Source organism: Microtus oregoni, unplaced genomic scaffold (assembly GCF_018167655.1).
Source record: "Microtus oregoni isolate MIOR12 unplaced genomic scaffold, Mior012 000031F_ref0000149, whole genome shotgun sequence".
NCBI lineage: Eukaryota > Metazoa > Chordata > Mammalia > Rodentia > Cricetidae > Microtus > Microtus oregoni.
In genome coordinates this window covers 17,224,200-17,240,032 of record NW_024543090.1, presented here as the reverse complement: position 1 = coordinate 17,240,032, position 15,833 = coordinate 17,224,200, and positions in this window count along the sequence as shown.

The following is a 15,833-nucleotide window of genomic DNA, read 5'->3' as shown; positions in this document are numbered from 1 at the left end:
GATGATGAGCCTCACAGACTACTCCAGATAAGAATTCAGATAAGCTCTACATTTTCCCAGAACACAGAAACTAAACAAAAATTAATACAGCTAATTCTGCCAAGACGAGCATTGCCCCAATTTTCTCAGGGTCCTCTAAAGATGACATCACTCACAATCAACAGGAAATGGTATAGAGAACAAAATGCTCACATTCCCAAGAGGTAGGGTGGGTGATTTTTGATCATTCTATGCTTATCATCATTGGGGGTTAGTTGCAAGTTGTTACTAGTCATGATCAGGGAGAAAACTAAACAAAAGAGGTTAGAATCAGGTGTCTTTTTCTAAAAATAAAAAAGGGGGATACAGAAATAATAGGATAAAAGGGTAGATTATTGAATCTACTTTTAAGCTAACAAATAACTATTAATCGCAAATATTTTACATTGGTACAGATTTTTGTTTTTGTTTTTTTTGTTTTTTTGTTTTTTGGAGACAGGGTTTCTCTGTAGCTTTGGAGCCTGTCCTGGAACTAAATCTTGTAGACCAGATTAGCCTCCAACTCACAGAGATCTGCCTGCCTCTGCCTCCCAATTGCTGGGATTAAAGGTGTGCACCACCACTGTCTGGCCCAAGATTTATTTATTTATTATACGTACAGTGTTCTGGTGCCAGCACACCAGAAGAGGGCACCAGATCCAGATCTCACTACAGATGGTTGGGAGCTACCATGTGGTTGCTGGGAATTGAACTCAGGACCTCTGGAAGAGCAAGCAGTGCTCTTAACCACTGAGCCATTTCACCAGCCCCTGATATGGATTTTTTTTTACACTGATACCAACTTAAGCCTATTTTTGCTTTAACATACTGTATATATGTTTCTACTTTTGTCCAAGGGATTGTACCTATGCAGCTCATCTAAAAATATAATGCATAATTAAGAAATACAAGTTAGAAGTTAGTTACCTATAATAATCAAATTTGTGTCCATATTAGGTATGTTTTCAAGGTCAAACAGAGATATATTTTATATAGATAAATGATCTTCAAACACTTCAGAGACATATAGATGTCTCAGTAACATAAGGCTTTTTATGATAGTGAGACACATCTGCTCCTAGCAGCACCAATTTACTTTAGAAAAGGATGATGGGCATTGAAGAAACTCCATATGGAGTTTGCCTTCATGTGGCAAAGTTATTCATTAGGTAAGAAACTTCCCTCCTCTTGACTACTGACAGCATGATGTCCAAATTGAATAAGCAGTATAAAAAGGAAGGCATCTGCTAAACTTTGCCAAGACAAGATAGCACAGTCCTTCAAAATTCCTGATTCACAGAAAAGTCTGTCAGATATTCTAGGTCTGTAGGCTGAAGATGGATGTCCCAAAGTTGCAGAGGAGACTTGGGTGACTGTCCAGGTAGCTAACTGTCCCTGTCATTTCTATAGTTTTAGAACTTGTTTACTCTGTACTTCCTGTTTACTTAGGTAATATTATATCCTTCTTGGGTCTTTGATGAGGGAGGTTGACAACTACATAGTTATAGTTTTCCTTGTTACCAAATTCAAAAAAGAAACTTATATAAAAGATAAAATGTTTATAAGGTTAAAAACATACAAGCTTAAGACATTTATTTAAGAAAATGCTTTAAGGTTAAAAAAGATAATTTTAGGATGTTAATACAGGTTATGAGAGAAAATGGTTTACATATAAAAATTGGATTCACCAAGATAAAATAGATAAAAGAGTAATTTTTCCAAATCTGTCAAATAAAATGGACTGAACATTGTGAATGCAATTCTTACATGATAATTGTTAATATTATATATAATCTTACTGTATTAGAGTTAAAACCTTTCCTTTTTATTTAGACAAAAGGGAGAAATTGATGTAGGACTTCCCTCTGTATGCTGTGATTATCATTAATGAATAAAGAAACTGCTTTGAACCTTTAGCAGGACAAAACTTAGCTGGGTGGGAAAAACTAAACTGAATGCTGGGAGAAAAAAAGGGCAGAGTCAGAGAGAAGCCATGTAGCCCCACTGGACACAGATGCTGGACTTGAGCCAGTAAGCCACAGCCTCATGGCAATATACAGATTAGTAGGAAGGGTTAAATTAAGATGTAAGAGTTAGCCAATAAGAAGCTAGAGCTAATGGGCCAAGCAGTGTTTTAAGTAATACAGTTTCTGTGTGATTATTTCAGGGCTAAGCAGCCAGGAACTAACAAGCGGCCTTATCACAACAGGAAATGTTGTAGAATATTTGCATACGGTGTGAAGATGTACTACTGTAATTGGTGTAATAAAAAGCTGAACAGCCAATAGCTAGGCAGGAGGTATAGATGGGACTTTCAGGACTTCCCAGAGAGAAAACTCTGGGAAGAAGAAAGGCGGAGTCACCAGTCAGATGCAGAAGAAACAGGCTGGACCATATGGGGATGAGGTGACGAGCCTCATGACAGGATGTAGATGGAATGCTAATGGATGGTTATCCCATTAAGATATGCTTGTGTAAATAAATGAGTTCTGTCAAGTGTGCTAGTTCAACCCTCTAGAACTTTGCATTCACAAGGTCAAATCCAAGATGTCTTAAGGTATTTCATGTCACTCATTGTACCCCTGGACAACAGCACAGGCCAGCGGCATACAACACTTCCCTTCCCCAGCAACTTGTTCATCTATTATCTAAAGCGGGAATGCCCTGCTGTGATGCTGGATCAAATCCAGGGGTCAACTTTGATGATCCTATTTCTCGAAGCTTTCCCTGATCATGCCAAGGACAATGGAAATATACTGTTTCTGCCTTTGGCTCATAAGACATGCTTCTTTACATACACATGAACGCATTGTTAGAACATTTAATATATCACACACTTTCCCTCTAGTATTCTCTCTACGATAGACTATATCTTTAAAAGACATGAGAAAATGACCTCTGTCTCTTATTGTGTGTCACAAAATCAGCTCAAAGTGGATCAAAAACCTAACTGGAAAATCTGAAGTGATAAAAGTCCTAGAAAAAAACACAGGGGACACATCTCAAAGCACTGGAAAGCCCAATAGTGTTTTTAAGACACACACGCAAACAGGGAAACAAATGGGATCACATCAAGCTAAAAAGTTTATGTGCAGCAACGGAAATGATCAGCAAAGGCAGAATAAACACAACTTACAGAGTAGGGGGAAATGCTTGCCAACTATTCACCTGGCAAATAACAGCTATCCAGAAAGTAGAATGTCTGTGCCTGCATATGTGGATAAGTGTATAATGTGTGTGTGTGTGTGTGTGTGTTTGCCCATGTGTACAGGTGTGTATGTATGTGTGTAGAGGGCAGAAGATCATTTGGTGGCTGTTCTTTAGCAAGTGTCTACCTTGCTTCCCTCCCTCCTCCCTTCCTCTGTCTTTTCCTCTCCTCTTTTCTCTTCTCCCTCCCTCCCACTTTTTCGAGACAGAATCTCTCACAGCCTGGAGTTCACCAAGAAGGCTAGACTGGGCCAGTCACTGAGCTCAGAGGTCGTCCTGTCTCTCGATCTTTCTACCTGTGGGTTTCCAAGTGCACACCACTACACTTGGCTTTCTGTGCAAGCTGTGGGAATCAACATCAGATCCTGGAGCATTTGCAGCAAGATCTTTATGACTGAACTGTCCATTCAGCCCTAGAACATATCTTCTTATGGTTTGAATAAGAAGCTCCCACAGGTACCTGTGTTCAGGTCTTAATACTCAGTTAGCAGTGGAAACTTTAGGAGGTGTGGTCTGGGTGGGTCACCCGGTCAAAGTCTTTGCCGGTTAACTTATCCAGGTCCTTTCTCTGTCTTTCTCTTCTTCCTGTCCCTCATGAGATGATTCGCTCTGTTATACCATGATAGGCTGATCAACACATTGCCCTCCATGGACTTTAACTTTCAAAACTATGCACATAACCAGTCTTCCCTCAAGCTGTTATGTCAAATACTTTTCTCATAACAATGAAAAGGTAACCCAGAAGGAACTAAGACAATGCAACAAAAAGAAAAAAAAAACACAATTCAACTTAAAAATAGACAAGTGGTCTGAGCAGACAAGTCAAAAGAGGAAATACAAATGACCAATAAATATGTAAAAAAAAATACTCAGGACCATTAATTAGGCAGCAGGGAATTATAAACCATGCTGCACCAATGTTTCATCTCGCCTCAGTACTTGATGGAGGAAGGTCATTGGCTAATAAAGGAACTGCCCTGGCCCATTTTATTGGTTAGAGGATAGGTGGGAGGAGAAAACAGGACAGAACACTGGGAGGAAGAGGAAGTGAGGTGAGAGACTCCACAGCTCTCTCGGGAGCAGACGCCTCAGAGAGAGACGCCATGCCCCGCTCCGGGGATGAAGCTCCGACCCAGGATGGACTAGGCTGGAATCTCCCCGGTAAGCGCACCTTGGGGTGCTACATACAGATGATTAGAGGTGGGCTAAATTAATATGTGAGAATTAGCCTAGAAGAGAATGGGCCAGGCAGTGTTTGGAGGAATACAGTGTCCGTGTAATTATTTCGGGGCATAAGCTAGCCATGTGGGCGGCCGGGTGTGGGGGACGCAGCCCTGCCGCCCCCTATTACTACATATGGCGCCCACGTGGACAACTGCTTCCACATAAAGCCTGAGACAGCTTGGGAAGTAATTCTAGAACAAAATGAAAGCATTGTGCCTGGTTTCTTGGTAGCAGCATTTTCTCAGTTCTACTCTGCTTACTAGAGGCAAGCAAGCGCCTCATCTAAGAGAGGCTTCCTGACTCAGCTTTAGCTGCAAAGCCTGCAGCTCATTAAGAGGTCCTGCCACGAAACACTTAAACGGTGTTGATGAAAAGCTGAACACATGCTTTTCGGTTTTCAGCCGTAGCAGGAAAAAAGCTGCACCGTTTAAAAATGCCGGCTTTCTGGGCCATCCTGCCAGGGCAAACTCTGACTGTTTGAGGCAGGAGGGCCGGCTAAGGAGAGAGGACTTGTGTTTTGTCTGTTGTAGCTCACTTGCTGGTAGGGACCTTGAAATGCCATACAGTTGTTGCAGTAAACATGGCTACAGCCTGTACATCCGCCATGAGGCTGGAAAGCTAAGGAATGGACTGGATCTAGCTGGCAAAGCCACGCCTTTAATCCTACTGATATTGCTTGGTAAATTAAAGACTCGTGTGGTCAGAAAAAGAGAGATATAAGTAAAGAGAGATTCAAAGACAAAGAAAATTTTTAAATGGTTTACAGTGTGTTAAAAATATATGCAGACTAAAAGTTGAAGTTCTTAAAGTAAAAAACATAAAAAAAAGGAAGAGAGTTGTTGTGTGTGGTAGCACACGCCTTTAATCCCAGTGCCTAGAAGGCAGAGGCAAACAGATCTCTGTGAGTTCAAGGTGTACTAGTTTACACCTTTAATCCCGAATGCCTGGGAGGCAGAGACAGGTGGATCTCTGAGAGTTCAAAGACAGCCTGGTCTACAGAGTTACTTCAGGTCAAAGATACAGAGAACTTATCTCAAAAAGTAAAGAGTTAAAAGTAAAAATAAACGAAATAGAGGTTAAAACAAAGCTGTACAAAGATGGAAAATAAACAGAGAATTTTGATACTGTATGCTATTATGCTCTCTTTAAATTGTTTGAATGCTGAGGAAGGAGCAACAGCTGCTAAAAGATATTTATTTATAAATGCTGCTGAACTAATCCAACATAGATATTTTGAAAATGCCTTGACTTTGAAATTTGGATCTAAGGACATGATGCTTTGGAAAGGAGTTTCTTATTTTGTTTTCACAGAGGATGAGACGCTGTTCATTTCTTCTATTCCGATTTGGTATGATGGACCACGCCCTCCTGAAGGGTTGGTGTGAAGGCCTTCAGAAAATTGCTTCGCTCAACTGCCAACTGAGATAAAACTAGCACACAGGTTATACTATGAAAGACTTAATTAACGACGCCCCCATTCAGCAGGAAGCAGTTTGGAGAGAAAAAACTGCGCCCATGTTCCCAAATATGGTTTATAAACGTCCTTTTACATTTAAAGGGGGATATGATATAGATATGAATAATTTGCATTAGTATAGATTTTGCTTTATTGATAGAGATTTAAGGTCAATTTTGTTATATGTATAAGTGTTTCTGATTTTGATTAAGGTATTGTGATTGTGTAGTTCATTTAAATATGTACTGTATAATTAAGAAATATAGGTTGTTAATGGATAATCATCAATAATAGTAAAGCTTGTAGTCATGTTAGTTAGATTTTCTAGAGATATAGAGATATATTTTAGATAGACATTCTTCATGTCTTTCAAAGATTACAGAATAGGACATTTAATGTTTTAATAACTGAGGACTTTTCATGACAATGAGACACTCTGCTCCTGGCAGCACCAATCTACTTCAAGAGGAAGATGGGCATCGAAGAGGCACCTTATGGAGTTTGATAGCCATTTGGGCAAGAAACTGCTCTTGCCTGGACTATTGCATAAACTGGACACAGAGAACCCGCAGAGAGAGGACTACTGAACTTGCCTAAGGTGAGATGATCTTTCGGGGTTCCTGATTCATGAAAGAGTCTGCAAGACATTCTGCAGGACACAATAGATAGTGACTGAATTGACTTTGAATTTTCCTGCTTTATGGAAATGTCTGCTGGATACCATGGGCCTAAAGGCTGAAGATGGATGCCCCAACGGTACAGAGGAACTTTGGGTGACTGTCCAGGCAGCGAGATGTCTCTGTCATTTCCAGAGTTTTAAAAGTTGCTTTTTTCTTGTTTGCTTAGGTAGTAGTGTATCTTTCTGGAGTCTTTGATGGAGTTAAGAATAGTTAGTTATAGTTATAGTTTTCCTTAGTTATGATAAAGATTATTGTAACTTTTACTTGATAACTGTTTTGTTATATGTAATTTTGCTATGTTAAAGCCTTTTTTTTTTTTTGTTTAAACCGAAAAAGGGGAAATGATGGAGGAAGGTCATTGGCTAATAAAGGAACTGCCCTGGCCCATTTTATTGGTTAGAGGATAGGTGGGAGGAGAAAACAGGACAGAACACTGGGAGGAAGAGGAAGTGAGGTGAGAGACTCCACAGCTCTCTCGGGAGCAGACGCCTCAGAGAGAGACGCCATGCCCCGCTCCGGGGATGAAGCTCCGACCCAGGATGGACTAGGCTGGAATCTCCCCGGTAAGCGCACCTTGGGGTGCTACATACAGATGATTAGAGGTGGGCTAAATTAATATGTGAGAATTAGCCTAGAAGAGAATGGGCCAGGCAGTGTTTGGAGGAATACAGTGTCCGTGTAATTATTTCGGGGCATAAGCTAGCCATGTGGGCGGCCGGGTGTGGGGGACGCAGCCCTGCCGCCCCCTATTACTACAAGTACTTATATTGTAAAAACAGAACAAAGGAAATACAGCCAACACTGGCAAGAAAGGGTAGAAAGAGAAAGACTTCTGCGCCACTGAGGGGAAAACTGGCGAGCAGAATTACGTGCGGGAGGTTCCCAAGACAGCTAAAAATGGATGTGCTGTTTGATCCATGAGTTCCACTCTCGGATATTCAAAAGAAAGTTGAGGTCAGCACACCAAAGACAGCTGTACACTCGTGTTCATTATAGCACTACCGACAATAGCTAACACATGGAGTCGGCTTAAACGCCCAGCAGGATGGATGGAGAAAGAAAATGTGGTATACGAATACATCGGAATATTAGTCATCCATGAGGAAAAGTGAAAATCTTGTCATTTGCGGCCATAGGGACGGAACTAGTGAAGCAAGCCAGCCACAGAAAAACAAGTGTCACGTGCTCTCTCTCATGTGTGGAAGCTAGAAGATGCGGAGGTGAAAACAGAGTAGTGGCTGCAGGGGCATGGGAAGACGAATAAGGGAGGCTGAGTCTGATGAGCAGGGATGTGCGTGTGTGTGTTGTGACAGCACAATAAACATGTTGATATGTACAAATAATACTAACAAAAGATTTTTAAAGGTGCCATAAAATATTGCTAACTCCCCAAATTATGAAACCAAGAATATCCTGATTTATCTGCATATTTATTTTACCCTCTTTCTAGTGTTCAGTATGAAACCTGCGGACTTGTATATGCTAAGCCAATGCTCCACCTCTCAGCTACATATCGAGCCCGCAACAATCTAAATGTCATCTTCTCCCTCCTATTCAGTGTCAAATTATTTCCACCTATAGCATTCACATTAAATCAGATTGCGTAATACAAATATTAAAAGAAAACCAGACATATGGAAAGCAATGTCTTTTTCATCAATTAAAACATTTTACATTTATTTATTTTATGCTTTATGAGTGTTTTGTTTGTGTGCATGCATGTATGTATGTGAACCACGTGAATACCTGCTGCCCTTGGAATCTAGAAGGGGATGCTGGTTTCCCTGGAACTAGAGTTACAGATAGGAGTTGAACCTGGGTCCTCTACAAAAGCAGCAAGCACTCTTAACCACTGAGCCGTCTCTCCAGTCCAGTGTCGCATTTCGTCCCAGGACAATGTTTTCTCAGTTGACACATCTTTCCTCCGTGCACCCGAAATGCCCATTCTCCTACAGGCCTCCCACAAATTTCTGATCTTTGAGAACAACTTTTAACTTCCTATTCTTCATTCCCTGCAATAACCAGTCATCCACTTCCTGGCTCTCTTGGATCCTGTTGAAATCAGAAGGCCAATACTAACGTACTTAAGTTTTACAATGCTGCAGCAATATATTATCTAACCAAGAGCCATCTTGTGTTTTTTATTTGAAAAGATGTGAAGAACTGGAAAAGAAAATTTTGTCGAACAAGAAAGTCATTGGATGTTTCTAAGAGTGACTTAGGTAGAAAAATGAGCTTCAAGGCCATGCAGCAAAATGAGACTCCTGGAACAGTGTGGAAGTAAAATGGGGAACCTAATACCAAACCAAACCATTTTCCTTCGAGAAACTTGGACTCCTTTATAGCACATTGATAAAAAAAATATAGCAAGAAAATATGATGTTTTCTTTTTTTTTTGTACACAAGACCTTCATTTTTTGGTGTTCTTTACTTTTTTTCTTTAAAGAAATAATTATGTTTCCAACTATAGTCAGTCTGACAAGTGGTTGGCTGGGTGTCACAGTTAATAGAGGCATCAATTTTAAGAGTCGTGCTTCTGGAAGTGGAATAAGGAGGAGGTGGAGCCCAGAGTTGAAGATACTACTGATAATGAGGGTGTTTGAATGGTGGTAATTGGCAAGAAGAGAGCCTGAAAGATGCATCCCGAGCCCAACCCTTCCACTGTAGGCAAGCTGCCAGATAAAGACTCAAAACAGCACCTACACTGGCAAGAAAAAGTCTCCTGGCATCTTCCTTGCCATAAAAGTGATTGAGAAGGGTTTAGAGAGAGGCAGCATTCCTAAAGCGGTAACTTCAGATGTGTGGCGTATTGCCTTGGTGAAAACCTTTGCCATTAGAGAAGTGGGGAACAAAGTATACTATCTTCCCCTTAGTGTGCATGTGCGCATGTGTGTGTGTGTGTCTGTAAGAATGTGCGTGCTTGTGTACAGTGGCACTGGAAGCCAGAAGAATATGTTAATCTCATGGAACTGTAGTCACAGACTGTGTGGAAACCTAATGTGGATACAGGAAGCAGGACTTAGGTTCTCTTCTAGAGTAGCAGGTCTTAACAGCTGGCCCATCTCTCCAGCACCAAGAATGCCATCTTTAACAAAGTATAACCCTATTGTCTAGATGGCTAGAACAATGCAGAGAAGATTGGAAATAACACAGAAAGTAACTAATCTGGGGGCCAGGGAGAGGACCGTGTGGATAAAGCACTTGTTGCACACATGTAAGGATTTCCACCACCTAGGCTAGGAAGGTGTGAGTCAATAATCTCAACGGAGGAGGAAGGAGGCAGTCAGGCAAATCCCAGAGGCCCTTTGGCCAGTCAGTGCAGCTGAAAGCAGGTTCGGTGAGAGACCCTGTCTCAAAAAACTAAATGGAGAGCAATAGAAGAGAATATCGATGCCTACCTGCTGCCTACACACACACGCGCGTGCGGGCGCACACACACACACACACACACACACACACAATACCTAATATATACCAAAATGGCTACTGGAATTTACTACTGATTAAAAATTCAAGTTAACAGCCAGACCATGGTGGCACACACCTTTAGTTTCAGCACTCAGGAGGCAGAGGCAAGCAGATCTCTGAGTTCAAGGTCAGCCAGGTCTTTGAAGCAAGTTCCAGGACAGTCAGAGTTGTTACATAGAGAAACCCTGTCTCAAAAAAATTTTTTTTCTAGTTACTTTAAAGAAATGAAGCAATTACAGTTTTTATGTATTTTTGTTTTTGTTTTTGTTTTTTTTTTTTTTTTTTTTTTTTCGAGATAGGGTTTCTCTGTGGTTTTGGAGCCTGCCCTGGAACTAGCTCTTGTAGACCAGGCTGGTTTCGAACTCACAGAGATCTGCCTGCCTCTGCCTCCCGAGTGCTGGGATTAAAGGCGTGCGCCACCACCGCCCGGCTCAGTTTTTATGTATTTTAAAAAGTATATGATTTATTACTGATTTTGACACAGTTTCTCAGTTTTGAGTTTGGAACTCATCCTGTAGAAGCTATATAGACAAAGCTAGTCTCTAACTCAAAGATCCTCTGTGTAGACCAGGCTGGCCTCCAACTCACAGAGATATTCTTGGCTCTACTTCCCAAGTGCAAGGACTAAAGGTGTGTATCACCATACCCAGCAAAGCCCTCTCTGCTAGTTCGTCAACTTAAGTGGAAGAGTTAAGTTAATTCAAGTTGTCAAGGAGTTTAACTATGAAATTGTCTATTTACTTTAATTTGTTTTTTCAATCCATCTTCCTATTTAATATTCAAGGCTTTTAGTTTGGAGTGTTTTGTGAAATATTTTTAGGTGAACAGCGGATCTAACTGGCAGTCTGCTAGTAGTAAAATCTGGGCTGGTATGTGGTATGTGTGGGAAGCTGGAGTGTCCAGCTCAACATTCTATGACATAGCTTACACGTGAATCAAGGCAGCGTCCTCACAGGGGGACTGATCTATAGAGTAAGAATTGCATTACTGCAAGACTGTAAGAAAAATGCAGTAGCAGCATCTCAAAAGAAACAAAATAACAAATTTTACAAGCCAAGAAAAGTCACCAGGTAGCTCGAAGGTTATACATGAACTATATTTGTCTTTCTGACCTCTTGGTTTTAATTAGATTTTTTTTTAATGTCATTAGTTTGTCTGAGGCTACAATTTGGTGGAGAGTGAGCTGTGGGTGTGTTGTCACAGGGCCATTCTTCCTGACAGTAGGGTAGCTAGTGGTCCCTGGGAGACAGGAGAAAGAGGGAGGTTGCAGGAGTTAAGCATCTTGGAGTATAGAGAACATTATTTGCTGAAGCCCAGCTCCTCTCACTTGGAGCTTTGTCTTCCTAGCAACGAGCATGCACGGACAGCTCTCAAGCAGGCAGAGCCGTGGACTGGAAAGTATTTGGGGATGATCTCTGTGAACACTTTGGTTTTTCATTTACCACATTGTTGAGTCACATGCTAAGGATGGGGAACCACATTAAACACAAGCCTGCTGTTTATTTAGAAGCAAATTATTATCAAATGACTATGCTTCAAGACACTTTTCAATTTCAATTTGAAGTGGCCGTTTGAGTTTGAAGTCTTTGAGTCTTTGCAACGCTGTAGCCCCTCCCCCATCAAAAGTCCAGGCAAGTTCATATTTGCATTTGACATTTTGCAAAAACGTTGATTTGAGATGGAATGGTGATGTTGAAGTCTGGACAGTACGGTTTCTCTTCCTCTGGCCTGGTGTGACCCAAGCTTACATCTGCCCAAATGGTTGCTACTTAGTCCAAAGAAAAACCGTGACTGAGCTGTGAGCTGTATCTGTAATTTAAACCTAAAATTCTAACAACTCAATAGACAGGAATTTCTGAGCACAGAAGATATGCCCATGGGTGGTAACTGTCAGATCCTTCAAGCCAGAGTTGGAAGAGATCCTGTTGTGTGTGGTGGCTCCTAAAGGATCTTTATGCTCAGTCCATGGAGATCCAGGCCAGTTGTGTTGGCGCACAAACTGCATCCCTGTTGATACATATGAGTTTTAGGACAACCTGGGCAACAAAATGAGACCAAGTCTCTAATGGAAACAAAACAAAACAATAATAAAGACCATTGTTCTACACATATTCATGGAAGTGAAATTTGAGGTTTTTGGGTTTTTTTTCTTTCTTTCCTTTTTTTTTTGTTTTGTTTTGTTTTGTTTTTTCTAGACAGGGTTTCTCTGTATCACCCTGGCTATCCTGGAACTCACTTTATAGGCCAGGCTTGCCTTGAGCTCAGGGCTCCTCCTGTCTCTGCTTATTGCTGGAATTAAAGGCATGTACCTCCACGACCAAATTTGAGTTATTTTCTTTTATTGGCTTTTAGTGAGTAATACTCTGCTATGGTGAGACATCCAAACAATCAAGAATATGCCGCGAATTGATGATCTCTTTCTAAACCTAATCTCAGGGGCATTGCTTCTGCTTGACAGTCCTTGTTGGCATTTTAAATGGACCATTTTCAATATACTCCCTTTCTCTATCCTTACATGTATATTTGAGCATTTATTTCTCTATCACTAGCATTTATTTTAACATTAAAATTGTACTATATGATAAGAGAAAACAGAAATCACATTCAAAGTTGAAGCACTATAGAACATTTCTTCTTTTTTTTTTATTGAGAAAAGGAAAAAAAAGTTTCAGCCTCCTCCCAGCCTCCCATTTCCCTCCCCGTCCTCTCACCCTTCTTCCCCTCTCCCCACTCCTCTCCCCCTCCCTCTCCAGTCCACAGAGCAGTCAGGGTTCCCTGCCCTGTGCAAAGTCCAAGGTCCTCCCCGCTCCGTCCATGTCTAGGAAGGTGAACATCCAAACTGGCTAGGCTCCCACAAAGCCAGAACATGAAGTAGGATCAAAACCCCATGCCATTGTCCTTGGCTTCTCATCAGCCCTCATTGCTCGCCATGTTCAGAGAGTCCGGTTTTATCCCATGCTTTTTCAGTCACAGTCCAGCTGGACTTGGTGAGCTCCCAAAAGATCAGCCCCACTGTCTCCGTGGGTGGGTGCACCCCTCGCGGTCCTGACTTCTTTGCTCATGTTCTCCCTCCTTCTGCTCCTCATTGGGACCTTGGGAGCTCAGTCCAGTGCTCCAGTGTGGGTCTCTGTCTCTATCTCCATCCATCACCAGATGAAGGTTCTATGGTGATATGCAAGATATTCGTCAGTATTGCTATAGGATAGGGTTATTTCAGGTTCCCTATCTAGAACATACAGTCCAGTGCTCCAGTGTGGGTCTCTGTCTCTATCTCCATCCATCACCAGATGAAGGTTCTATGGTGATATGCAAGATATTCGTCAGTATTGCTATAGGATAGGGTTATTTCAGGTTCCCTATCTAGAACATACAGTCCAGTGCTCCAGTGTGGGTCTCTGTCTCTATCTCCATCCATCACCAGATGAAGGTTCTATGGTGATATGCAAGATATTCGTCAGTATTGCTATAGGATAGGGTCATTTCAGGTTCCCTATCTAGAACATTTCTTTTTTATAAAAATTGCATTCCTTGTTTTATGATGTGTGTGTGTGTGTGTGTGTGTGTGTGTGTGTGTGTGTGTGTGTGCTTTCATGCCGCAGCATGTATGCGGAGGTCAGAGAACATTTTATGAGAGTCAGTTCCTCCCTTTCATCCCGTGGTACACATGACTGGGTCATCAGTCTTGGCAGCAAGCACCTTTACCTGCGGAGCCATTTCCCGGATCCCCTGTTCCTGGCTTTTTCCCATTAACAATGTATAGTGGGGGCTGGAGAGTTGGCTGTGCAGCTAAGAGCACTGGCTGCTGTCTACAGAACAGGAGTGTGGTTACAGAACAGAGTTTGCGTGAGGGCTCACAACCACCTGCAACTCCAGTTCCGGGCACCCAACCTTGATGCAGACACTGCAAGTGTGTGGAGCAGAGGAGCACATGTGAGGGAAACACCCGAACACAAAGGCTTAAAAGACAATGTATGTTGGAGATTGTTCAATGTATCGGGACATACGATCTTCCTCCATTCTTTCGGGTGAGGTGATCGGCTGCAAGGCTGAATGAAGTGTAGTGTATTTAATTGGGTTTCTATCGCTAAACATTTCAAGTGATCTCCTGTCTTTTATGAACACAAACACTGCGAGAAATATGCTTGTACATATGTCTTCATGCATATGCGTGCTCTGTCTGCTGTACAGACTCCTAAAGGGATGTCGTTCTTCATTAGCTTAGGAGGTCAAAGGGAATTTTCAGTGCTCCCTTATTCCCACAGAAAATAATGGAATTGCTCCTACATTTGAGCGTGACGTCGCCAACTATTTTTCGTGAGTCCTTACCTTTCAGATCCAAACTGCTTCTTCCCTAAATATTTCAATTCTTTTTAATTTTGAGAACAGTTACAGGTTAAGAACAGAGCATGCATGTCCCCCCACCAATAAACTGGTGCTGGAATCCAGACTCTTATGACTGGAGTTGAGGTTTATGACGTCTCTGAGCTTCTGTTTTCTTACCTGTAAATAAGACCAGAAGCCACTTCCCAGGGCTTTGGGGAAGCTTACATGAACTGACCTCTGTAGAATGCCTAGACCGGCCCCTCCCCTCTGGGCAGGTGCTGCTCTTATTATCTCGTCATCAATGTCATTCCCTTTGCCCACCTTTTTGCTTTCTACACATTCCTCATGCCTTGCCTACAAAAATCTACTATCTGGACTTCTTGTCACTGTGTGTCCATTTTACTTCCTTCAAGGCTGTTCTAGACCTATACTTCTTCCGAGAAACCCTCTCCCACCAGCCCAGCCTACCATGCTAGAACAATGTGTCTGTCAAAATACCTTCAGATGTAGCTGTTGCTCTCCTCACTATATTATACTACATTGTATACTGTAGAAAGCATGGGAACCATTGCCGTGGTTAGAAGTTTGAAGTCTACTTCACATCACTCACATGGTCACCCCGAGCCCTGTGCTCATCTCTGAGACAGATTGTTCTTGTTTAAAGAGCTTATTTCCCCAAATTCCTTGTTCTGCTATTATTGTTGTTGTTTAATAGCATAGATACCTTTTTAGAATCTGCTAATTTATCTAATTTCTGTTTCTATTTTTACGTTCTCAGCCTTCACTGTAACTTGGGCTAATGACGCATATAAAATTACTGGTTCTCTTTCCTTATCCTCCAGTGAAAAATTCTCAGTGATCGCACACTCTAATTCTGGAATTGATTGCAATTCCAAAGAGAACGCTCTTGTTCGGCTACCCAAAACCAACTCATTTTGCGGATTTGTTTTATCTAGTCTCTCCAAATAATCATGTTTAGATTTTTTCTAAGAGTATGACAGAATAAAACTGACACGGGTGGAGAAAATACAGTTTGTTTGTACTCTCCACACTAATAGGAAGTCTATTCTCATTGCTATCTCAATCTGGCCCAACAGTTTTATAGCACCATTAGATAATCCCTGTTCAATAGGAGGAAAATGTCCAGCCTCTAGAAAATTTGTTTCCCACTAATAGGTGCATTTTATTATTATTATTACTGAGAAGGGTATATAATTATTGGTGATGTAGTAACTAGTTTAATAAGTTGATTATACAATTGTATGTATACATAATAATGCACTTCCTTTGGTTTAACTGGGTTAATCCCCAAAGACAGATCTATGTGTATAATAAATCTGACTCAAGTCCTAACCAGAATAATCCTGTGTAGAGAGGTGGAGATCTGACGGTTACCTGGAAAAAAGAGATCACTATTCAGCATCGCGTTTCAGAGCTAGGCTCTTCAACACTGAAAT